The sequence below is a fragment of the Canis lupus genome, chromosome 11 (genome assembly GCF_048164855.1).
Source record: "Canis lupus baileyi chromosome 11, mCanLup2.hap1, whole genome shotgun sequence".
In the NCBI taxonomy this organism is placed as follows: domain Eukaryota; kingdom Metazoa; phylum Chordata; class Mammalia; order Carnivora; family Canidae; genus Canis; species Canis lupus.
In genome coordinates this window covers 59,396,893-59,424,751 of record NC_132848.1, presented here as the reverse complement: position 1 = coordinate 59,424,751, position 27,859 = coordinate 59,396,893, and the positions used below count along the sequence as shown (strand labels likewise).

Sequence of the window (27,859 nt, the reverse complement as noted above, 5' to 3'; positions counted from 1 at the left end):
TTTGATTTGAAATTGCTTCTTCTGTAAGTGATTTTTTTTCTTAGCTAAATATTGTCTTCAGAACTGAATTAGATCTCAAGAAAGAGTAAATTTTCCTAGGATTCCTCACGCTGACTGCCAGAATGCTGGTCAACATAAGAGGCACTGAGTAAATACCACTTCTCCTTGACACCTTGGGAAAAGAGTTTACAACCCCTACAGGGATAAGAATGAGAAAAAGAAAATCAAGTGGGAAAATCCAATTCTATAAATCATTGCTACAGTCCTAACAAAGGCAAAGCATTGCGCTGCAGCACCACCCTACAGTTGTACATGAAATACTTTCCAGACATCAACGTATAGAGGTCTTCAGAACATCTTTATGAGGCAAACACCATTAGCAAATGCTATGCAGATTCACAATAAGTAGCATAAGCCAATCAATGGAAAATTTATCCTGAATATTTAGGAATTCGTGGAAAACTGAGGCCTCCTACCTCTCAGATTCATATTCTATCCACTTCAGAAAGCCTTCTCTAATTTCAATTCTTATCACAAAATCAATCCCAACAATCATTTATTCCTAGTGACTCCTGACACTAGAGGAATTCGAGAACTCCTGAAAAAACTTCCAAACATTTGCCTCTTGTACATAAAGACTCATTCAGAAGATTGGCTCTAAATGCAAGGAGACTTTGCTGATAACACGTCTACTTTGTTTAAATTATTATTCAATGCTTCCATTTTCTATAAACTTTATTTGAACCTTCTTTAATTATTGTAGTTACAAAACAGCCTTGCATTAGCTAACTTGTGCCACCTAAAGGCTATAGTGAGAACCTCTTTGAACACGAAAAATAAAATGAAATACAAAATAAATGAAATAAATAATATTCATCTAGAGCTCTACAAAATGAATTCAACAAATCGTTCTGTGGGAGTAAAAATATAAAACAGATAATAAGAACTTGGGAAGATTTTGGTATTATATCAAATTAAAATACACAAAAGGGGTGCCTGGGTGGCTCAGTCAGTTAAGCCTCTGCCTTCAGCTCTGGTCATGATTTTGGGGTCCTCAGATCAAGCCTTTCATTGGGCTCCCCACTCAGCAGGGAGTCTGCTCCTCTCTCTGACCCTTCCCCCCCATTCTGTCTCTGCTTCTTTCTCTCAAATAAATAAATAAAATCTTTAAAATTTTTTTTAAATTTAAAAAAAATAAAATTAAAAAAATTTTTAAATTAAAGGGTTGAACATGATTTCAAAAGAAACTTGGCAGCATAATTTTTTAATTATATAAAATGAAAAACTGAAATGTATATTTATATGAAATTCAAGAAAATGGATAGTGGTTTTTTGTGTTTTTTTTTTTTTAAGTTTTTATTTACTTACTCATGAGAGACAGAGAAAGAGAAGCAGAGACACAGGCAGAGGGAGAAGTAGGTTTCCCCAATCCAAGGACCCCAGGATCACAACTTGAGCCGAAGGCAGACACTCAACCACTGAGCCACCCAGGCATCCCAAGAAAATGGATAGTTTTAAAGAAGGGTTGATGAACTAAAAGAAAAGTGGATTTAATTCAGAAGATTCCATAGTCTTTTCCCCATTTTCCACTATTCTCTCTCTTCTCTGGACATACACTGGTATACATTTTCCAGGCTCCCTTACAATTGGGTTTTGGCCAGGTAACTGAGTTTAGTCCAAGAATTGTTAGTTAAAATATAGGGACCACTTCATGTCTAACCCATATAAGTCTCACATGGGTGGCATCCTCCAAACTCTCCCCTCTTCTGCAGCTTGATGTGGATGTGTGCAACCACCTTGAGAGGAACTAGATGTCTGAATTACTACTTGGAAAAGATCCACCTATTTACCAGAAATACTCATTTGGGATTTTTAAACGAGTAAAAACAAACTTATTTCCTGTTTTAAACATTTTCTATCATTGGACTTGATACATCAATGAGCTATATTCTAAAGAGTACAAGATCTTTTCATTTAAATTGATCAAAGGTAGATACATGTTCTTTCTTTCTTGGATCCTTCAAAAAATAGCAAATCAAAAATCATTTGAAATACATGACTTTCTAAATATTGTGCTTTTAACTTAAAAGATAATGTCAAACTTTGGTTGTTACCTCAAGAAAAAAAAGAAAGAAAACAGAATACCATAAGCCATGAGCTCTGATAAACAGGATGACATAATCAGAGCTAAAAGGAAGGTACAGCCAGCTTCCAAAAGTAACTTTGAAGTGGCTCAGTGTCTAATACATTGTCTTGTACAGGACCAATGCTCAATTTCTTGAATGAAACAATGAGTGAATACATAAATGAATGGACCACAAATATCATAATTTATAAAGCGGAATATGAAAAAGAGGATTTATTGCCTATCCCATACAATAGTTAGATTTAATTAATTCATAACCAGACTGTCACCAGCAATGTCTTTGGTGCAAGAGAAAAATTCTGAACATAATATGTACTCTACTGACTTGTTGGTTCACCAGGAAATGGGATATTTTGGACATTTATTCAAACTCAATTTAGGCTTCTACCATGAGCCAGGATCTGTGTTCTACACCCAAGATGTGCATGTCCTCTGTCTCCAGCCTGGTACCTTATTTAGGACCTGAAGATCTTCCATGTAACCTCAGCAGGCTCCCAGCCTCCTGGGAGCTTTTTCACTATTGTCAGCAACATTCATACAGAAGGACTAGCACAATAATCACAAGAATGGTCTCTAGAGTAAAATGCCTGAATAAGAACCTGCCTCTGAAATTTTTAGTCTTAGAATTTAGGAAAGTTACTTAAGTTCTCCTCCTTTACAAATGTAAGTAATAACAATACCCACTCTTCCAGTTGCTGTGAGGATTCATTAAGAAACTCTCAAATTTAGCACCCTGCTTAACACATAATAAGTTAATTCTCCATCAATTTTAGATATTGTCACTAATCCTCCTTACGGGTATAAAGTTTTAAGATGGATGGTAACAGCAGAAAGAACATCAGACAGCAAGTCGAATTGCTAGATTGTACTTTCAGGTCTACTGCTAAATAGATATTTTAGTGTGAGTGTGTCATTTAATGTCTCTGAGTCTCAATTTCTTATCTGTCAAATGAGAGCAATCGTTAGATGATTTGCATTCTTTTCTTCCTGTTCTTTGATTCCATGTCTTATATCTTATTCAAGTCTCTGTAACCTAATGCTAATACTTTGTTCTGCACTTAAAATGCAGACAGACAATTCCATAACCTCCTTCTGACACCTACTCCAATTATTTTAAGTCATGAGAGTTCAATCCTACCACCTTTGCCATATGGTAGAGTGTATAACAGAAAAGCAGGTGGAGCCAAATAGGACTCAGATGCCCTATCAAACACCCTCAGGGCAGATGTTATGGCCAAGAGTGTGGGATCCATAGGCACATCTGCAGAGAGCATCAATAACTCACAGAGGCTGCTGTATTTATCTCCTAGCAAAGTACCTCAGAGATAAATAGCAGAATTCTAAGCAGAGAAGGCACTTGAGAAATATCTGTTGCTGTGTTTATCTATGTAAACCCTCATTTCCTAATTCTAAAGGACCGAATTTGAAGAGATTTTTAAAAATCTGTTTCTTGCTTCAGTTAAAGAATTACATATTTTTATTCCCTAGGGCCAACACATAATAGATTCTTAATATACGTATGTTTGATAAATGAATCGTCCTGGATCTTCTGGTTCTATATTCAAGAATCCAGGCCGCTGAAATGTGGTAAATTAGTGTTTATAATTTCCCCTAATGAAGCATATGGTATATCATTATTAAAATGTCCCCTGAGGAATCACTTCTCCCTGTGCTTATGTTTCTTTTGCAGTGTGATGTTGCTCCTTCTTCAGTAATGACCTGGGGCTTTTTCTCCATTCCTTTGAATCTAAGCTGGCCTGGTGACTCGCTTTGACCTTTAGAATGTGACAGAAGTGATACTATGAAAGTTCTGAAGCTTAGATCTCAAGGATCCTTATAACTTCCACCTGTGTTTCCTTAGGGCTCAGCCACCATGGAAGAAAGCTTGGGTTCAAATATTGATGAGAGATCACGTGGAGAAAGAGGTCTATTTTCCAACTATCCCTGCTGAGATCCCAAACATGACGATGACACCATCTTGACTCCTCAGCTCCAGGAGACCCAGCAGATGAACCTCATGAGCTCCATGAGGAAGTCTGGCCAAGAATAGAAGAGGAACTTCCCAGCCAACCCACAGAATCATGAGAAACAGTATATATCTTCCTTGACTTATAACAGAGTTACTCCTAATAAAACCTATTGTAAGTTGAAAGTATCATAAGTAAAAAATGCATTTACCACACCTAACCTACCAAACATCCTAGCTTAGCCTAGCCTGCCTAAAAAACGTTCAGAACACTTACATTAATTTACAATTGAACAAACTCACTTAAGACAAAGTCTATTTTGGGGGATCCCTGGGTGGCTCAGCGGTTTAGCGCCTGCATTCGGTCCAAGGGGTGATCCTTGAGTCCCGGGATCGAGTCCCACATCGGACTCCCTGAATGGAGCCTGCTTCTCCCTCTGCCTGTGTCTCTCATGAATAAATAAATAAAATCTTTAAAAAAAAAAAAAAGACAAAGTCTATTTTATAATAAAGTGCTGAATATCTCATGTAATTTATCTAATACTAGACTGAAAGTGAAAAACAAAATGGTTGTATGAGTACAGAAAGGTTGTAAGTATCGGTCATTTACCCTCATGATCACATGGCTGACAGAGAGCCGTGGCTGGCTGTTGGTGTCCAGCATCATAAGAATATCATACCACATATCACTAGCTCAGAAAAAAATCAAAATTCAAAATTCAAAGTATGGTTTCTACTGAATGCACATTGCTATCACACCATCGTAAAGTAAAAAGAATCTTTTTTTTTAAGATTTTTATTTATTAATTCATGAGAGACACACAGAGAGAGAGGCAGAAGCATAGGCAGAGGAAGAAGTAGGCTCCCTGTGGGGACCCCAATGTGGAACTCTAGGACCCCAGGATCACACCCTGAGCTGAAGGCAGATGATCAACCACTGAGCCACCCAAGCATCCCTAAAGTAAAAAGAATCTTAAATCATAAGGGGACCATCTGTAAATTGTCATTATTTTAAAACACTTGAGTTTTTGAGTGGTTTGTTCCACAGCAATAAATCATTGATGCAAAATTATTTCTTGATCAGAATCAGAATAGTCACAAAATAAGAAGTTTCATGAAAATAAGACTTTTTTTTTAAGATTTTATTTATTTATTCTTGAGAGATACCGAGACACAGGCAGAGGGAGAAGCAGGCCCCAAGCAGGGATCCCGACGCGGGACTCGATCCCAGGTCTCCAGGATCACACCCCAGGCCAAAGGCGGCACTAAACCACTAAGCCACCAGGGCTGCCCTGAAAATAAGATTATATCAGCAGTTCTGTCAAAGGGGAAAAGGGAAAGAAGAGTGAGAAAAAATTTAAATACTATATAATAAATGATAAAATGCCAGATTTTGTCCATATACGATTATGCAAGAAATGTAACCAGGGATCAAATACCTAAGTCTATTCACTGGTGTGAGGCCTGCAGAAAACAACTTCCAAGCAGTAGATGTTTTAGGATTATTCATTAGTTAGCAATCATTGCATTAGTGATATGTTTCTACATAACAAATCACCCAAATCTTAGCAGTTAAAAAAACAACAAGTACTTATTATTCTTTCAGTTTCTGTGGTTCGTGTATATGGGAGAAGCTTGGTGGGTAGTTGTGACTCAGTGTCTCCTGACGTTGCAGTGGAGGTGTTGGCTAAGGCTACAGTCATCTACAGGCTTAATTAGGGCTGGCGAAGTCACTTCCAAGGTCTGTCACCCACATGGCTGGCTTGTTGGTTCCTCTTCATTTGGGCCTCTTCTTGTAGTTCCTAGTATGTCTTCATGCCATGGCAAATGACTTCCTCCAGAACCAAGGATCCAAGAAACCAAGGCAGAAGCTGAAATATCTTTTATGGCCTAGCCTCAGAAGTTACACATCACCATATTCTCTATGCATACACAGAGCAGCTCTGAGTTATATAGGGGAAAACTGTACAAGGGCAAGGATTATTGTGGGTCCTCTTGGAAGCTATCTTCCATATCCCTATTGCCAAGAAAACTGAGAGCACATAGTAAACATACATATGCAACAGGATTTTTAAAAATAACATTAGAATGTAAAACCAAAACCATAAAGAGGCAAGAAGAAAGCTGATTCCACCCAGGCCTTCAGGTAAGATATTTATTGCAAGTCCACAATCCCTTAACAGAAATTTTTGGGGCTAGATATGTTTCAGAATTCCAAATTTTTTGTATTTTAGGAAGGTAAGGAGATAAGGAGGCACTCATGCCAAATATTACACAATACCCCCTGGAACAACTTAGAATTAACTACATTGTTATTTATGCAGCAAAATGTATGCATTTTCAAACTAAGTGGGATAAAAACATGCAATATAGTCTCAGGTCAGATTTTGACAGTAATTTTTTTTAAAGTCTGGGTCTTTAGAGCTTTTTGGAATTCAGAATTACTGGTAAAGGTGAACCTTCAGAAGCTCACAGGATCAGAAACTGTGGATATGGGTTCCCCCAGATTGCGTGCATCTGTTCCCATTTGCAGGCCTTGCTTCCTCACCAACACCCCAATACTGCTAATCAAATTTGTACCACAAATTCAGATTCTCAAAGATGTCCCATTCGTATTTGAGGTCTCCTAATGACCTATTTTTCTGCTTTGGAATTCTATTCAGGTGCTAGTCCTTCAAACTTACCCAGCCTCTGTTTTCAGGTATACAGCTACCACTTTAGCACTGACAGCTTGTAGCAACTACACATAGCTTAAGAACTTAAGAAGTAGGATAGTTACCACACTTGAACCATAGATTTAGCTGTTTCCTAGGAATCAAGACAAAAAAAATCACACAAGTTATTAGAGAGAAACCATTATTTTCCTTATAAACCTTATTTTCAAATTCAGAGGGTAATTTGGCAGTATCTGTCTTAGAGCTAAATGCAAATACACTTTAATGATTAATTCCACTTCTAGGATTCTATTGACACACATGAACAAAGACATAAGTAGTAGGATTTTTAACTATAGCATTGGTTGAAATAGTGAAAATGCAAACAACCTATTTGTTAAAAGGTGGTGTTTAAAAACAAACAAAAGCTAAGGCATAGTCTGGGAGTTTGCAATCTCTGGACCCTGAACTGAATGTGGCCTCAGCCTGTTTTTATACTGCCTACGATCTAAGAATGGTTTTCACAATTTTAGAGGATTGAAGATGACAAAGAAAAGAAAAAGAAGGAAGAGAAGGAAGAGAAGAAAATGCAACTGAGACCTCATAAGACTCAGAAAGGCTAAAATATTTTATCTAGCCCTTTGCAGGAAAAGTTTATATAACCAAATTATAGAAGACTTAGACCATGAAGATAATGAGAAAATAAGGATAGCAATGGTTGGAGTCAAGCAGTGAAACTGACAAATTTGTCCTATTCCTATCATCCCTCAGGCCTCAGTTTCAATATCCAAGAGGACTTGAAGAACCAAAGCTCCCAATGCTCCTTCAAAACTTCATGAGGCATTTTAAAAATGAGCCCATTTAGGCTTAAATGCCCTAAAAGACATAGGGTAATGGAGTATATTAAAAAAAAAAAAAAAATATATATATATATATATATATATATATATATATATACAGACACATACAGACTGAAAGTAAAGGGATGGAAAAATATTTACTATGAAAATGAAAATAGAAAAAAGACTGGAGCAGCAATACTTAAATCAAACAAAATAGTCTTTAAAACAAGGACCATAAAAAGAGATAAAGAAGAGCATTACATAATGATAAAGGGATCAATCCAACAAAAAGATGTAACAATTGTAAATATCTATGCACACAACATTGAAGCACCTAAATACATAAAGCAAATATTAATATGCATATAAATGGTAATACAATAATAGTAGGGAACTTTAATTCCTCACTTACATTAATGGATAGATCATCCAGATAGAAAATCAATAAGGAAATAGTGTTTATGAATGACACATAAGACCAGATAAATAGGGGATCCCTGGGTGGCTCAGCGGTTTAGTGCCTGCCTTGGGCTCAGGGCGTGAACCTGTAGTCCCGGGATAAAGTCCCACATTGAGCTCTCTGCATGGAGCCTGCTTCTCCCTCTGCCAGTGTCTCTGCCTCTCTCTCTCTCTCTGTGTGTGTGTCTTAAATAAATAAATAAATAAATAAATAAATAAATAAATAAATAAATAAATCTTTAAAAAAAAAACAGATGAACATAAAACATATATACAGGACATTCTATTCAAAAACAACAGAATACACATTCTTTTCAAGTGCATATGGAATATACTCCAGAATAGATCATGTTAGGGCACAATAAATTAAAGAAGACAGAAATTATACCATGCATCTTTTCCAACCGTAATGGTATAAAAATAAAAATCAATCACAAGAAATAAACAAACAAACAAACAAAAAACAAACATGGAGGTTAAACTGATACTGAACAACCAATGAGTCAACCAAGAAATCTTAAAAATTAAAAATATATGGAGATAGGGATGCCTGGGTAGCTGAGTGGTTGAGCATCTGCCTTTGGCTCAGGTTATGACCATGGGTCCAGGGATCAAGTCCCACATTGAGCTCCCCGTGAGGAGCCTGCTTCTCCCTCTGTCTATGTCTTTACCTCTCTCTCTCTCTGTCTCTCATGAAAAAATAAATTTAAAAAAATAATAAAAATATATGGAGATAAATGAAAATGAAAACACAACAGTCCAAAATTTCTAGAATGCAGCAAAACCAGTTCTAAAGGGCAGCCCCAGTGGCCCAGTGGTTTAGCACCACCTTCAGTCCAGAGTGTGATCCTAGAGACCTGGGATCGAGTCCCACGTCAGGCTCCCTGCATGGAGCCTGCTTCTCCCTCTGCCTGTGTCTCTGCCTCTCTCTCCTCTCTATGTCTGTCATGAACAAATAAATAAAATCTTAAAAAAAAGAAAAAAGAAAAAACAGTCCTAAGAAGGACATATATTGATACAGGCCCACAAAAAAAAAAAAAAAAAAAAAAAAAAAAACTCCAAAAAATCTAAACTTACACTTAGAGGACCTGGAAAAAGAAAAGAACAACAACAACAAAATGTCCAAAGTAAGCAGTAGAAGGAAGGAAGGAAATAATAAAGATCAGAAAAAAAGTAAATGACATAGTCAAAAAAAATACATCAATAAAACCAAGAGCTAGTTCTTTGAAAAAATAAACAAAACTAATAAATCCTTAGCCAAACTCATCAAGAAAAAGAGAAATATCCAAATAAATAAAATGAGAAACAAAAGAGAACAACTGACTCCACAAAAATATAAAGGATTATAAGAGGTATCATGAAAAATTATATGCCAACAAATTCGACAACCTAGAAGAAATGGATAAATTCCAAGAAAACATACAATCTTCTAAAACAGAATTAGAAAGAAATAGAAAATCCAAACAACCAATTACTAGTACAAAATTGGCTTGGTAATCAAAAAGCTACCAAAAAATAAGTCTAGGACCAAATGGCCTCACAGGTAAATTCTACTAAACATTTAAAGAAGAGTTAATGCCTATTCTCCCCAACTATTCCAAAAAATAGAAGAGGAAAGAAAGCTTCCAAATATATTCTGAGACCAGCATCATCCTGATACCAAAACCAGACAAAGTCACAACAAGAATGAATGAATGAATGAATGAATGAATGAAAGAAAGAAAACTATAGGCCAATATCTCTGATGAACATATATGCAAAAATCCTCAACAAAATATAAGCAAACCACATTCAGCAGAACATCAAAAGGATTATTCACCACAAACAAATGGGATTTATTTTGGGGATGTATGGTTGGTTCAATATTTGCAATCAGTAAATGTGATATACCACATCAACAAAACAAGGAATAAAAATCATATGATCACCTCACCAGATGAAGAAAAACCATCTGACAAAATTTAACATCCATTCATAAAAACTCTCAACAAAGTGTGTTTAGAGGGAACATACCTCAATACAATAAAGGTAATATATGAAAAACCCACAGCTAACATCATACTCAATGGTGAAAAAGTAAAAGCTTTTCCTCTAAGATCAGGAACAAGACAAAGATGTCCATTCTCACTACTTTTATTCAAAATAGTATTAGAATTCCTAGCCACAGCAATCAATAAGAAAAAAAATAAGAGGTATCCATATTGATAAGGAAGAAATTAAATTGTCACTATTTGCAGATTATATACTATACATAGAAAACTCAAAAGATGCCACCTAAAAACTAATGGAAGTAATAAATGAATTCAGTACATTTGCAGGATACAAATTAATACTCAGAAACCAGTAGCGTTTCTATATACTAATAATTAAGTAGCAGAAAGAGAAGTTAAGACAATCTCATTTACAATAGTACATAAAAAAATAACTAGGAATAAACTTATCCAAGGAGGTGAAAGACCCGACTCTGAAAACTCTAACACTGATGAAAGACATTTAAGACTACACAAACAGAAAGATTCCATGCTTATGGGTTAGAAAAGAGTCTTTTCAGCAAATGGTGCTAGAAAAACTAAAGAACTACATGCAAAAGAATGAAACTGGACCATTCTCTAACACCATAGATCAAAATAATCTCAAAATAGATTAAAATCTTAAATGTGAGGACTGAAACCATAAAAATCCTAGAAGAGAGCACAAAGGGTAACTTCTCTGACATTGGCTATAGGACACTTTTCTAGATATGTCTCCTGAGGCAAGTGAAACAAAAGCAAAAATAACTATTGGGACCATATCAAAATAAAAAGCTTTCACACAGGGATGCCTGGTGGTTCAGTGGTTGGGTATCTGCCTTCCACCCAGGGTGTGATCCTGGGATCCAGGATAGAGTCCCACATCAGGCTCCCTGCATGGAGCTTGCTTCTCTGCCTGCCTGTGTCTCTGCCTCTGTGTGTGTGTGTGTGTGTGTCTCATGAATAAATAAACAAAATCTTAAAGAAAAAAAAAAAGCTTTCACACAGCAAAGGAAACCATCAACAAAATTAAAAGGGCAACCTACTGAATGGGAAAAGATATTTGCAAATGATCTATCTGATAAAGAGTTAATATCCAAAATATTTAAAGAACTTATAAACTCAACACCCCCCAAAATAATAATAACAATAATAATAACAACCCAGGTAAAAAATGAGCAGAGGACCTGAATGGATATTTTTCCAAAGAAGACATACAGATGGGCAATAGACACATGAAAAGATGCTCCACATCACTACTTATCAAGGAAATGCAAATCAAAAACACAATGAGAGGGATCCCTGGGTGGCTCAACAGTTGAGCGCCTGACCAGGGCCTGATCTGGAATCCCGAGATTGAGTCCCACATCGGGCTCCCTACATGGAGCCTGCTTCTCTCTCTCTGCCTGTGTCTCTGCCTCTCTTTCTCTTTCTCTCTGTGTCTCTCATGAATAAATAAATAAAATCTTTTAAAAAACACACACACAGGGTAGCCCTGGTGGCTCAGTGGTTTAGCGCCGCCTTCAGCCCAGGGCGTGATCCTGGAGACCCAGGATCAAGTCCCACGTCAGGTTCCCTGTATGGAGCCTGCTTCTCCCTCTGCCTATGTCTCTGCCTCTCTCTCTCTCCCCCTGTGTCTGTCATGAATAAATAAATAAAATCTTAAAACACACACACACACACACACACACACACACACACACACACACACAATGAGATATTACCTTAAACTAATCAGAATGGGGAATCCCTGGGTGGCTCAGTGGTTAAGTGCCTGCCTTCTATTCAGGGGTGATCCTGGAGACCCGGGATCAAGTCCCACATCAGGCTCCCTGCATGGAGCCTGCTTCTCTATCTCTCTCTCTCTCTCTCTGTATCTCTCATGAATAAATAAATAAAATCTTTTTTAAAAAATGGTTCATGTTTAGAAAAACTAATCAGAATGGCTAAAATGAAAAAGACAAGAAATAATAAGTGTGGACAAGGACATGGAGAAAAAGGAATCCTTGTGCACTGTTGGTGAAAATATAAACTGTGCAGCCACTGTGGAAAACAGTATGGAGTTTCCTCAAAAAACCAAAAACAGAAACACCATATGATCCAATAATTCTATGACTGCGTATTTACCCAAAGAAAATGAAAACAACTCAGGAAGGAAGACATGCATTTCTATGTTCACTACGACATTATTTACAATAGCCAATAGCCAAGATATGAAAGCAACCCAGCGCTCATCCACAGATAAATGGATAAATATGTGGTACACACACACACACACACACACACGCACACAGAAATATTAGGCAGACATTAAAAAAGGATGAGGTTTTTCCATTTGCAAGAACATGGATGGATCTACAGAATATTATGCTAATTGAAATAAGTCAATCATAGAAAGACAAAAACAATATGATTTCACTCATATGTGGAAGTTAAGAAATAAAACAAATGAACAAAGAAAAAAAGAGGCAAACCAAAAAGCAGACTCCTAACTACAAACTAATGGTTACCATTAGGTGGTAGGAGGATAGGTGAAACAGGTAAAGGGGTTAAGAGTACACTTATCTTGATGGGCACTAAGTAATATATAGAATTGTTGAATCATTGTACTGTACACCTGAAACTAGCACTATATGTTAACTACACCGGAATGAAAAGTTTTAAATTTTTTAAGAGAAAATCAATAAAATGGCTAACTACATTGATCACTATTACCAGCAAGTAGTGATCTATTTCTCTCAACTGATCAATGTTGCTATTACAAAATCATAGCTTCACAGGATGAGAGAGTCCAAAAATTCACTTAAGACTTCATCTGATACGGGATGCCTGGGTGGCTCAGTGGTTGAGTGTCTGCTGTCAGCTCAGGGTGTGATCCTGGAGTCCTAGGATCGAGTCCCACATTGGGCTCCCTGCATGGAGCCTGCTTCTCCCTCTGCCTGTGTCTTTGCCTCTCTCTCTCTCTCTCTCTCTGTGTCTCTCGTAAATAAATGAATAAAATCTTAAAAAAAAAAAGACGTCATCTAATACATGGATCATCTCTACAACTTCCCTAACAAGTCACTATACAGCATGTGCAGTCATGAAGACCATTCCAGCACAGAGCCACATTAAATGTTGGAGTGGTGCATAGAAATATATACACCAGGTATAATCAGCGACTGGTAATTTTTTTTCACAGTTTAGTTTATTGAATGACAAATAACATAGCAGGCTCTAAACACCTGAAGTGAAAATAGAGGATACTAAAGGAAGTTTTGTCAAAAGGTAATGAAAGACCTAGTTCTAAAACCAGAGGACTTACGCAAGTGTTGGATGATCAAGATGTGGCCATCTGGAGCCAGCAGGTGCAACTTGGATGTTTTAGTATCTGTTAGAGGGAATTATTACATAAGATCCTTTTTCTTCAGAGAGTATAGTTATCATTTTAGATTGAACACGATGGTTGATTCGGAGAATGAGACAGATCATTCTCTGGCTCCAATAGAAAAGAAACATCTCCAAAACCAAGACTTCCTTTGGTGTTTTACTGTAGGAAGATCATTGTACTCAGAGATGGTTCTACTCTCTCTTTCCTCTCTGTAGGACACTTCTGTGACCTAGAGCAAGTTGCAAAACCTCTCAGCCTCTGTTGCTTTACTCAGAAAGTATAAATGTAACCTTATCTGCCCAAAAGTAGACTGAATTTGGTCGTTTCATTAGGATCTGACTGGTAACAAGACCTATGATCCTGGACTGAATTCAAAAGTCAGTAGGACCTATAATCCTGAATTGAATCCAAAAGTTATTATGTTTGTTGCGTTTTTGCCACAAGACAGGATCTATTTACATTCTTTTCTTGTCCTACTAGTTCTGTAACACTCTAAGCTAGGCAACAGATATGAGTTAGGCTGACTATCCATGTCTTCTCCACTCAAGCAATCGTGAATTCTAATAGTAACCACTCTGACCAAGAGTAGAAGATTGAGTAAAATGAGTGATAGTGGGAAAATCCTAAATTGTGTTCTTTCTACACAACAAGAAAACCAAGGATGACATTTTCTTATCCATGAATAGCACCTTGCCTATAAACAGTGCTTTACAACTGACAAAGTCCAGGCAAAGCCAACAGCTGTACATCTACTTTCATATGTGGAGACCAGATATAGCTCTAGAACCCAGAGCTCCCAACACTGAGGAGAGTTCTCTGTCCATCATTTTCACCTGCAGGTCTCAATTAACTGATTCTGGGAAAAAGAACATAAAGACTTTCAGGTGAAAAAAAAAAAAAAACTAGAAAACTGTCCTGGCTCTTCTTGTGCTGAAAAAAATATAAAACTTGGAGGAAGACAGACCCAGTATTGAATCCTGGCTTCCCCAATCTCAGTCACCTTAAATACTACTAATTCTCTGTCTCCATTTTACCTATAAAATGAGGAGTATAATACCTCCCTCATGTGGCAGTTAATAGAATTAAATAAGATGATACGTGTAAAGTGTAGACACATAGCAAACTCTCAATCAATGCTAAATCCCTTAACAATTTCAGCATTTAAGAAATTATTTTGAGCTTAAATCCTTCCTGCTACATTTTACATTTTATTTCTTTTGACACTGTAAAAAATATGCGTATATATATATATGTTATCAGAGCCCCAATGTACTGTAAATTTTAGACTGTGAAAGGAGGAAAATCTAGTATAAATCCTACCTCAAGTTAGTGTCTCGATCATTAGCTTACTGTAGACAGAAAACTCACAGAAAAGCATCTCTCAAGTGCCACAATTATAGGAGCCTCAAAGTATCACAGCAAATGTCTCACCTGATTATCATGAGTACACAAGGAAAGAATCCCATTTCTACAGCTGAAAAGAGATTACACTCTGAATAACCTAGTGACAAAGAGAAATGACCAGAATCATTTGGTTAAATAGCAAAATAATGTATTTTTATCTCTTTTTGTATTTATAGCAGGAGAAAATGGTAGAGTGATTCTAACACAGGCAAAAATGCTACCATTTGCATTATGTATGGCGTTGCTTTAACTCTGAAAAAGGGGTAATTGATTCATCTGCCCAGATTTCCCATTATAGTGGCAGTTTAAAAAAAAAAAAAAGGAAAAAAACAACTGGACTTTACTCTCACAAAATATTTTTCTTAAAAGCCTCACAAAAGGTCCTAGGGGTTTTAAAGACCAGGTTTGACTACTTAAAAGCAAAATTATTTTGCAAAGGCCAAGTCTGATTTGTTAACATGACCACGGCCAAATGCAAGCCCCACCAATCTTGCAAGAGAAAACTACAGCACAGCAACATACTTAAGCAAATGGCAAAGCTATGGTAAATCTACTTACATTGGGAAAATAGTGACAGTTCATATTTGAAGGAGTTCAGAGTTAAGTTTTATCCCTGGAGACTCATTAAGCACATAGTGTACTAACCACAGTGTACCCTTCAGGGATAAATTCAGAACTCTTGGCATATGAGATGTTAGAGCTGGAGCAACTCTGAACTTCTTTTACAAAGGCATGAAAAACATGAGAAGCATGTCTCTGAACCTGAGCCATCTCATAAGGCTGCCATGCCCTCTTGTTTTGGCAAGAAATTGAAAAACACTTAACCTTCAAGTGGTTACCTGTCCTCATCATGTGATTCTAATCTGTAATATTCTCCAGTTAGAAAATTAAAGCTTAAATTTGAGAAAATGGGATTAATCACCATACAGGTGAGGAAGACTAAATCTAGGGTCACATGGCAATTATTTTTCATTAATTTTATTTCTCTTTCCTCACCTACCAATAGACTTCAGTGGGTCCTATTTGTCAGACAATTGATTGCACAGTGTGCTTTGAAAGGAAATAATGTGTTTAAGGAACAGAAGATATAAGACAACAATGCTTGCTGGAAAAATACAATGAAAAGAAAAATGTAAGAGAGCAATCCAAAGAAACTGAAAAACTAGCATAGAGTGATGAAATCGCATAGTGATGAACTCCATAAAGCAGGATCAGAGCAAGCACATAAGGAAAAAAGAGAAAATAGGAGAGGAAAGGAGAAAGGAAGTAGACATAAGAAAAAAAGAATGAAGAAAAAAATAGAGGGCATAGTAAAACAGGGTTAGAGGAAACGAGAATGAGCACTCAGAAGGCAAGAGGAACATACTTGTGACCATCTCAAGGAGCCTGTAGGTACTGGGGTAAAGTAATTTTGGAAAATATTTGTCTCTGAGATGTTTTACATTTGCATTATTTGGTCCTATATTAATTGCAGAGGATAAGGCATTTTTAACTGTTTGTACTAGGAAATATAAGTCAGACCGTTTAAACTTTCAACATGTTATCGTGCCTCAGAACTTTTCCCCCAATGAGTACATGAGAAAATAGACAAAATCCACATAAAGATACTATGATGGAAAAATATAGTAAGCAATAAGGTGTCTTGTGAGAGCGAATGTGCATGAAGAGACACAGAAACACCTAAGATCCCCCTTACAGAAATAAAAGGAATTTCAAATAGAGCACAGTCTGAGTGTCATGTAAGCTTAATATCTTGGCCTTACGCACCATAGGAACAAAACTAGACTCATATCTGAGTAACTAAAAACTTTACAGCGTCATTCTTTCAATCATACTATGGTGTAAAGCAATCTCAGTCATAGAAATTTTAAAGAAATAAACTCAAGAGACTACAGTCTGCAATATGAACAGATAAAGACATATTACAACTTCTCATGATGTCTTCCCAGCGCAAATATTGAAATCAGTATTTTTATTTAACTTCTAAAATGCTGTAGTAGGCAGAATTTTGGCCTCCTTGATTATTTGCCCCCTGGTATTACTCCTGTGGCTAGATTACATTGCATGGTAAAAGGATGTTGCAGATGTAATCAAGATCATTAATCACCTGACCTTATCAAAAGTAAGGAAATTATTCTGGATTATTCGGGTAGACCCAATGTAATCACATGAGCCCTTACAAGGATACGAGGAAGTCAGAGAGATGTAGTAGAAGAGGGAGTCAAAACATGAGAAGGATTTAATGTTCTGCCTTGAAGCTCTTGGAGGGGCCATGTGCAAGGCATGAAAAAGAACTAGACTCTGCCCACAACCTGAATAAGTTTGTTTTAAAATGTAGGTTTTATTATCATTTAGATATGGTGAGGCCAAGTGATCAGGAGACCTTTGCCATTAAAAAGATAGTTTGTTATTCACAGTTGCCAAGAGGAATAGGCACACCATACCCAAGGCCACACAGGAAAATACTAAGGTCAGTCAAATGGAGGGGGAGGGGAAAACGTAGGCAATTGTCTTTATTGTAGTTTCTAGGAAGGAATGAGCAAAGCAGGGGTAGGCAGGTTAGGATTGGCTAGTTTGAATAATTTCAATAGGCTCTGAGGAGCTGTCCCAATTGCCCAGTACCTGGACCTCTGATTATCAGAGCAGGGGAATACTGGCCCTGAGTGTGACAGCCCAATGGAGAACGGGGGTTGGTATAGGCTCTGGATTGGTTAATATGCATGTGAAAGGCACACTTCCTGGTAAATTACTTACCATCTCTAGAAATTAACTAACCCTAAGAGAGACAGTCTCTCCAGGGTCAGCAAGGTCTTAGATGTCAAAGTATCAGAAATAAAAGGCATAATTAATGCAGGTTAGACATGGAAGCCTTCCCAATAGCTTCCAGAAAGGAATGCAGCCCTACAAACACCTTGATTTTAGCTCTTCCAGAGCCTAAGTGGTGAATCCAGCCATGCCATGCCAGACTTCTGTTCTATACCTATGAGATAACAAATGGATATTGTTTTAAGCTGTTACATTTGTGGCAATTTGTTACAGCAGCAAGAGAAAACTAATACATATGCCAAATCCTCCTTGGTGGCATGCTTCTAATTAATTCTTTGGGCATATTATATTCTGCAGAACCTTCCACCACTTTCACAATTACAGTCATGCGGAAAAGGGCTAATTAGACAAGCTGTGTTCAATGACTATTTTTGGCAGATTTCCATCAAGCTAAATATAATGTGAAATTTTTAATGCTATCCACCATTAGAGCATGGAGGAAAATTAAATCAAGATGTGCTTAGGAAATTAGTTTGAGTTTGTGGAACTCAAGATCTTAAAACTTTAAAGCATTTGGCTGTGTGAGATATAAGTACTAACAACTGTAACACACACTATTCATCCCTAATCGGCAAATGATTAACTGTATTAACAAATATATTTGGCCACAACTTCAGATCAAGATGTTGAAAATTCATGCTTTGAGCCACTCATTCTCCACTCTAAATAAGCAATGAAAGATTAAAATGTAAAAGGTAGAAATCTTTAAAAAATGTAGCCAAGCTTAAAAAGAGACAAACATCTCTGTGGTTCAGTAACTGAACTTTCATTCATTCATTTAACAAGCTTTAATCCAGCACCTATTATGTAATACACATCCAATTTAAGTCACAGCACTCCTTCCTGAACAAAACAAAGTCCCTGCTCTTATGGAACTTACATCCCAAAAGAACAATCTCCTAACAGAAACACAAAGCAACAAACCAGGTGCATGCTGCAGGCAAAGACAGCCAGGAGCTTATATTTTTAAGATGATGTAGACTAAAAGTGTCCTACCTGAAGCAGAAGACCAGAGCCAGTCTCACTGCTTGAAATAACAGCCTGGCATGGAAAGGAGGCTGGAAAGAGCTGTACCCGAGAGCTGGCTGGGGCTACAACTTACATAAAGCTATGTGCCCATCTTCTTAAGACAAACCAGATAGCTTTGCAGTCCGGATATGGGTTGAGCTGCCACTGGCTAAGCAAGTGGATCTGTGCTATCCTCAAATCACCAGTGAGTTGTCCCTACCACCTGATTCTGAACAGAGGACAACAGAAGCTATGAGCATACAATTGCAACAAAGCAGAGGAGTGAGCAAAAAAAAAAAAAAAAAAGACAGGGAAAAAATACTTGCCCTCAAGACAGATCTACAAATCAAAAGTTTAATAACACATGAGGTAAACTCAGAAGCTACAAAATGAAAATTACAAAGGAATTTTAACATGACTTTAGGATACTCAAAGAGATAAAGTAATAATACTCTTATGGGAAAAAATCAATAAATTATAAAATAAAACAAGCAGAAATGAAATGAGAACAGATCTTTTTTAAAAAACAGTTAAAAGTCCTGGAAATAAAAATTAGAGTTTAACTTTTAGCAACTTAAATAAGTGAGCTAGATAGTCGTGAGGGAATTAATAAAATGGAAGTGTACTGGGAAATTCATGCAGAACCTATGAAAGTGAGATAAAGAAGTAAAAACATAATTATGAAAAAGTATTTAAAAAGTATAGAGACTCAATTGAGAGTCTCCAGCATATGTCTAATGGGAGAGCCACAAAAAGAAGGTTGAGGACATGGCTTAAACTTTTCCAAATTAAAAGAAATACAGCAGTCTTCAGATTAAACATGCTCACCAAGTGCTATACGGGATAGTGGCTATATTTGGCCTGGAATTGTTCCAATGCAATAAAGATGCTAAAGTAAAAAATCCACCCTTAGAATGCACCACTTATTAAAAAATCTTTAAAGTCTAAACATAAGAATTTATATGCCAACTGAAAAGTTTCCGTAGCAGCTCTGAAACTCAGAGGAAGACACACGTAAGTAAATTTAGAATTTCTAGTTAAGACTATTGTAAAATTATATCAAACAATATTAAATTTATTATGTCTTCCTAAATTGCCTCCTCCATTTCTGTGGATTAATAAAGTTGAAATAATCCAGAAAAAATGGAGGAAAAAATAAAGCTGGGGGTAGGGGCAATGCAACACAAAATTACTTGTACCACCTGAAAGAAGGGCAAAGTTGTATTAACTTTAGACTTCAGTAAATAAATTATTGTAATGTACAGGTCAGTAACTAAATGAACAAAATTGAAGCATATAATGACCAAGATAAGAAAGGGAAAAATTATTTTTTAAAAAATATACTTAGTCATCTGGAGAGAAGCAAATAAAGAAAGATATTGGGTGTGTCAAATTTAAAAAATAAATAAATAAAATGATAGAATTAAATAAAATACATCAGTAGTTACATTTAATGCAAACAGACTAAATGTTCCAGTTTGAAAAACAAGGATTTTCAATCTGGATTTTAAAAGGACATTGAAGGTGTGCCTGGGTGGCTCAGTCAGTTAGATGTCCAACTCTTGATTTTGGCTCACATCATGATTTCAGGGTCATGAGATCAAGCCTCCCATCAGGTTCCATGCTCAGCAGAGAGTCTGCTGGAGATTCTCTCTTTCTCTCCCGCTGCTCCTCCCCACTTCTTGTTCTCTCTCTCTCTCTCTCTCAAATAATTAAAATGTTAAAAAATAATAAAAAACAAAAGAACATTGAAAAGTTGAAAGGAAAAGGATGGAAACAATGCAAATAATAACCAAAGTAAAATTAGTGTATATATATATATTAATATAACACAAAATCAACTTCAAGGGAAAAGATACTAGATATAAAGAGGTTTCATAATGATAAAAATTTCAATTCACCAGGAAAACATAATTTTAGAATTATATGTACCTGATAATGTGACTATAAAATATGTAAACCAAAAGCTAAACTACAAGGACAAATAAAAAATCCACACAATTATGTTAAAAGATCTCAGTAAACAGGGGAACCCTGGGTGGCACAGCGGTTTGGTGCCTGCCTTTGGCCCAGGGCGCGATCCTGGAGAAAAAGATCTCAGTAAACAATAAAACAAACCCCCAAAAAACAGCGAGAAAATACTTGAACAGCACAAGTAAGAAAGTAATAGGCATACATAAAACATTGGCTCTAACACTTGTAGAATGCACAGTTACCAAGTACATGGAAACATTTACAAAAAATTGACAATATACTGGGTTATAAAGCAAAACTCAACAAATTTCAAAGGATTAAAATCATACAGATGTTTTCTGACCAGTATACAATGTGGGAAGATGACTTCCAAAATCTCCATTTGTTTCTTTGAGAAATTATAAAATGAGTCAAATGGGTCAAAAATAAATAACAAGGGATGCCTGGGTGGCTCAGCAGCTGAGCATCTGCCTTTGGCTCAAGGTGCAATCCCGGGGTCTAGGGATCAAGTCCTGCATCGGGCTCCCTGCAAGGAGCCTGCTTCTCCTCTCTGCCTCTCTCTCTCTCTCTCTCCCTCTCTCTCTCTCGGTCTGTATGAGTAAATAAATAAAATCTTTAAAAAAACCTGATTATTAGAAATTTAAGATGCAGCTATGACAGTAATCAGAAGGAAATATATAAACTAAATATACTAGAAAATAATGACTGAAAATTAATAAGCTAGGTATTTATCTCAAGAAATTAGACAAAAAGAAGAAAATAAAATTAAAGAGAGTAGAAGGAAAGATAATAGAGGACAGCTAATGAAGAAGAACCAACAAAGCTAAAAGTTTCTCCTTTGAAAAGACTAATAAAATTGGCAAAACTCTGATGAAATGAATCAGGAAAAAAAGAACAAATAACAAATATCAGAAATAAAAAAAAAAAACAATACCAATACTGATAGTGTACACACAAACAATAAAAGCATATTATTGACAAATTTTGCCAATAAACTTGAAATTTGAAATGAGGAAGAAAAAAAAATCATAGAAAAATCCAGCATATCAAACTGGCATCAAAAGCAGTGGGGTAGGGGGAGCAATAGAGGGTCACTTGGGTGGCTCAGTCCATTAAGCATTCAACTCTTGGTTTCAGCTCAGTTCATGATCTGAAGATCAGGCTCCACAATCAGCAAGGAGTCTGCTTGGGATTCTCTCTATCTCCCTCTCCCTTTGTCCCTGCTCCTGCTCACACACAATAGCTCTCTCTATATATTTCATAAATAAATAAATAAATAAATAAATAAATAAATCTTCTTGAAAGGTTTTAAAAAGCAATAGAAAACTCTGAAGTCCTATAACCATTAAAGAAATTAAATTAGAAATTTAAAAAAAAACTGCCACAAAGAAAACTCTAGGCCTAGATGACTTTACTCTTAAGTTCTCACAAACTTGCAAAGCATTAACAATTTCCATTGTATATAAACTCTTCCAGAGAATAGAAAAATAAGAAATATTGCCAGTTTATTTAATGTGGCTCACATAATTTTTTAAATTTTTTTTGTGGCTCACGTAATTTTGATAACAAAACTTGATATAAGAAAAAGATTATTTAAAAAAAAGATTATTACCAGAAAAAATGCTGTGTCAATATTGGTTCAACAACTGTAATAAATGTCTATTATACTAATGCAAGCTATTAATAATAGGGAAAACTATGGGTGAGTAGGGAGGGTATATAACTCTACTTTTTGCTCAATTCCTCTAAAAACCAAAGTATATTAATTAAAAAGTTTTTAACTAAGAAAAAAGATATTATAGACCAAACTCACTTATGAGTATATAGAGATGCAAAAATTCTAATAGAATATTAGCGAACCTAATCTAGCAACATAGAAAAATAATAATAGATCATGATTTTGGCATCAAAATTATCATGGTTGGTTTAATATTCAAAAATTAAGTAATGTCGGACACCTAGGCGGCTCAGTCTTCTGTCTTCGGGTCAGGTCATGATCCCAGGGTCCTGGGATGGAGCCTTGCATCAGGCTCCCTACTCAGTGGGGAGTCTGCTTCTCCCTCTCCCACTAACCATGCTTGTGCTCTCTCTGTCTCTGTCAAATAAATAAAATCTTTAAAAAATAAATACATAAACAAAAATTAAGTAATATAATTCACCATGTTAAGAAGACTGGCTATTACTGTTTCTAATCAACATTGTAGAGGAGGGCACATTCATAAAGAAATTTTAAAAATTAAAAATAAGAAACTAAAGTAGAGAAAAAACTGTCATTATTTACAGATGATAATAATTTTATACAAAATCCAAATAAACTTATAATTTATTTTTTAAACTTATAATTTAGAACAAGCAAGTTAGCAAAGTCACTGAATACTAATGTCTAAAACCTCTATTTCTTTTCTATACCAATAACAAATAGAAAATTTAAGTTTGGGATCCCTGGGTGGCTCAGTGGTTTAGAGCCTGCCTTCAGCCCAGGGCATGATCCTGGAGTCCCGGGATCAAGTCCCACATCGGGCTCCCTGCATGGAGCTTGCTTCTCTCTCTGTTTGTGTCTCTGCCTCTCTCTCTCTCTCTCTCTGTGTCTCTTATGAATAAATAAATAAAATCAAAAATAAATAAATAAATAAATAAATAAATAAATAAATAAATAAATAAAATCTTTTAAAAAAAAGAAAATTTAAGTTTACAAAAGATATCATTCACAATAATATTAAACATTACCAGTTACTTAGGGATAAATCTTATGAAAGATTTCCAACACCTTTATAAAGAAAATCCTAAAACTTTGTTCAGAGACATTGAAGGCAACCTAAGTAATGGTTCCTTGAATACTCAAGGAACACTCAGTAGTAAAAATATGTAACTTCTCCCCAATGCAATCATGCAATCTTAATAAAATCACAAGTTTTTATGGAACTTAACAAACTACTTTCAAAATTTATATTGACACACAAAAGGCCAAACGCAATCAAGGCATTTTATTAGTTTCCTAGGGACCCTGTATATAACAAAGTACCACGAACTGGATGGTTTAAAACAACAAATTTATTGTCTTATAGTTCAGGTGACTAGAATTCCAAAATCAAGGTGTTACAAAAGTTGATGCTTCCTTTGAAACCTATTCAGAGAAGTCTTCCTTACCTTTTCTCTTTCAGTGGTTTCCTGACAATCTTCGGCTTTCCTTGGCTTGCAGCTGCACAACTCTATCTCTGCCTTCATGGTCACATAGCATTCTCCCGTGTCTCTATCTTTATATGGCCATCATCTTATAAGAACATCAGTCATATTAGAATGAGAGCTCACTGGGACACCTGGGTGACTCAGCGGTTGAGCGTCTGCCTTTGGCTCAGGGTGTGCTCCCAGAGTCCAATCAAGTCCCGCATCAGGCTCCTTGCAGGCAGGGAGTCTGCTTCTCCCTCTGCCTATGTTTCTGCCTCTGTGTGTGTATGTGTCTGTCACACAGAAATAAATAAATAAATTTATTTATTTATAAATAAATAAATAAAATCTTAAAAAAAAAAAGAATGAGGGCTCACCCTATTCCAGTATGACCTCATCTTAACTAACTACCACTGCCATCACTCTATTTCCAAATAAAGTCACATTCTGAGGTTTAGAAATGTCAACATATCTTTTGTGGGGAAGACACAATTCAGTTCATAACAGCACTTTTGAAGAGAAAAAACCAAAAGGAAAATTTGTTCTATTAGACAACCAGACATATTTCAAAGCTATAGTAATTAGGACAGTATGGTATTACCGCAGGGACAGAAAAGTAAAAGAAAGAGTAGGAGAGCTGAAAAACATCATAGAAATAGGTTTGTGTGACACTTGAACCATGACAGAGATGGCAAAGGAGAGCAATGAGGATGGAATGGACTTTCTAAAAGAAGATACTGGGCCATTCTGAAAAAAATGAAATTGGACCCCTCTTTTATATCTCACACAAAACTCAAATCCAGTGAATTTTAGAATATACTGGTTGATTTCTTCTTGACCCTGGACCAGGGAAGGATTTTCTAAAGAGGCACTAAAAGTACTCATAATGGAAAAATCACTGATAAATTAGAATTAAGACCTACTTACAAACAACTGTATAGAAAGAATAGAAATTCAACTCTAAGCGTAGGAATATATATTTGCCATCCATATAACTAATAAAGAACTAGTACCCAGAATATAAGAAACTGCAACAAATAACAAGGAAAGAGAAATGTACACAGGAGTAAAAATGGTGGAAAGATTTGAACTTCACAAAAGAGGAAATTCCAATAACCAATATCAAATGTTAAAATATTCCATGTCAATAAACAAACATTTCTTCAAAGAAGACATCCAGATGGGGACACCTAGGTGGCTCAGCAGTTTGGCGCCTGCCCTTGGCCCAGGGCATGATCCTAGACACCTGGGATCAAGTCCCACATCGGGCTTCCTGCATGGAGCCTGGTTCTTTCTCTGCCTATGTCTCTGCTACTCTCTCTGTGTCTCTCATGAATAAATAAATAAAATCTTAAAAAAAAAAATAAGAAGAAGACATCCAGATGGCCAAGAAACACATGAAAAAATGCTCAGTATCATTCATCATCAGGGTAATACAAATCAAAACCACAATGGGATCTCACCCCATACCTGTCAGAATGTCCAAAATCAAAAACATAAGAAAGAGCAAGTGTTGATAAGGTTGTAGAGAAAAGGGAATTTTTGTGCACTGTTGACAGGAATGCAAACTAGTGTAGTCATGGTGGAGGACAGTACAAATGTTCCTCAAAAAATTAAAAGTAGGACTATCCTAGGATCCAGGAATCATACTGCTGGATGTTTACCCAAAGAATACAAAAACACTAATTCAGAAGGACATAAGCACCCCCATGTTTATTGCAGCATTATTTACAATAACTAAATTATGGAAGCAGCCTAAGTGTTCATTGATAGATGAATGAGTGAAGATGCGGTATACACATACATGGAATATTATTCAGTCATGAAAGAGAATGAAGTCTTGCCATTTGCAATAACATGGATGGAGCTAGAGAGTATAATGCTAAGCAAAATAAGTCAGCCAGAGAAAGACAAAAATAATATGATTTCACTTTTCTGTGGAATTTAAGAAACAAAACAAATGGGGGTACCTTGCTGGCTCAGTCAGTAGACTATGCAACTCTTGATCTCAGGGTTGTGAGTTCAAGGCCCATATTGGGTATAGAGATTACTTAAAAATAAAATCTTAAAAAAAAAAGACACAAAACAAATGAACAAAGAGCAGTGGGGAGAGGAAGACAAACCAAAAAATAGACTCTTAACTATATTAAACAAACTGACGGTTGCCAGAGGGGAATGTGTAGGGGGATGGGTGAAATAGGTGAAAGGATTAAGGAGTGCACTTGTTATGATGAGCACAGAATGTTGATTGGAAGTGTTGAATCACTAAATTACACAACTGAAACTAATATACAAAAAAAAAGAAAAAATATAACACTGTATGTTAACTGCACTGGAATTAAATTTAAAAATTTAAGGGGCAGCCCCAGTGGCTCAGTGGTTTAGTGCTGCCTTCAGCCCGGGGAGTGATCCTGGAGTCCCAGGATCGAGTCCCTCGTCGGGCTCCCTGCATGGAGCCTGCTTCTCCCTCTGCCTGTGTCTCTGCCTCTCTGTCTCTCATGAATAAATAAATAAATAAATAAATAAATAAATAAATAAATAAATAAATAAATAAAATCTTTTTTAAAAAATTAATAAAACATTCTGTGTCGGGGCACCTGGGTGGCTCAATCAATTAAGCATCCAGCTTTTGATTTTGGCTCAGGTCATAATCTCAGGGTGTTCTGAGATCCAGCCCTGCATCAGGCTCCATGTGGAGTCTGCTTAAGATTCTCTCTTCCCTTTGCCCCTTCCTCCAACCTCACATGCTCTCTCACTTAAATAAATAAATAAATAAATAAATAAATAAATAAATAAATAAATAAATAAGTGTTCAGTGTCACTATTTGTCAGGGAAATGCATTTTAAGACCATGATGAAATATTACTACTCATACATCAGATGAGAAAAAATATAAAATTTTGGCAATATTAGGAGTTAACCAAAATATGGACCATCAGGAACTTTCATAATATGAATGATATAAATTGGTACAAAATCTTTGAAAGTATGTTATATCATCTTTCCAAGTTGAAGACATGCATATCTCTGCAATTCTACTCCCAAATCTTTATGCTAGGGATATATGTTTATGTATACCACAATACATGAACAAGAATGTTCATAGAATCATTGTTTATCACTACCAAAGACTGTAAACAATTCAAATATCCATCAACAACAGAATGGATAAATAAATTTTGGTCTTAATCAGCAGTGAGAATGAATAATCCATAGCTACAAACAACAATTTGAATAATTCCTAAAATAATGTCAAGACAAAAAAGGCAAGTCATACAAAGAATACAATTCTACATAAAGGTCAAGAACAGAGAAAAACAAATTACATTGTTAAGAGGTATATACCCAAGTATAAGATTATGAAAAAAAATAAAGAAATACTTCTATAATAGTTGGGACAGTGATGATCTCTGGAGGAAGGAAAAGAGCTTGGGATTGAGAAGAGGATAATTGGAAAGACATACACAGGAGGCTTTCTGTGTATCAGTAACATTCTATATCTTGACCAGGATGGTGGTTATAGGTTACAGCCTGTAAAGTGATTACACTGTATAAATATTTGTTAAACTATCCATATAAGTATTATGTACTTTTTTATGTCTTATATTTCACAAGATTAAAAATTTTAAATTTTAATTTAACTTTTAGTTTTTTATTTTAATTATAAAAATACTTAAAACTTTTAAATTCCACATGGTCTGGAGGAGAAAAAATAAGTCAAATCCTGAATCAAGTCCCTTAGAATGTAGGAGTTTAGCAAGGAGAGAGATCCCTCCAAGGGCTATAAATAGATGCATCACTGAAGATTTTTTTATGCAGGGAATTAATAATTTCAGAGCTAGGCTTCAGGAAGTTTAAATGAGCAGCAGGATGGAAAACAACCAGAGGCAAGGAAGAGGTGGGAAAGGGGGAATAGCAGTAGGAGAAATGACTGAAGGAAGAACATACAAATTTCCAATTATAAAATAAATAAATAATGAGAGATGGTATTTACAGCATGGTGACTACAGATAATAATACTATATTACATAACTGA

General features: G+C 35.9%; 1 long non-coding RNA gene across 2 annotated transcripts in view; it reads right to left on the bottom strand.

Annotated features, from left to right (window-relative positions):
* The window catches only part of LOC140600265 (uncharacterized), a 90,063-nt gene that overhangs the window by 50,913 nt on the left and 11,291 nt on the right, over positions 1–27,859 (bottom strand). Inside the window, exons 1-2 of one of the 2 annotated variants that reach the window (XR_012003484.1) lie at positions 15,409–15,543; positions 14,878–14,947 (exon numbers count right to left, since the gene is read on the bottom strand). The exons of the other annotated variant lie outside the window; for it this stretch is intronic. This is a non-coding gene — a long non-coding RNA (uncharacterized lncRNA). Of the gene's footprint in view, positions 1–14,877; positions 14,948–15,408; positions 15,544–27,859 lie in introns of those variants that run through there. 2 annotated transcript variants of the gene reach the window in all.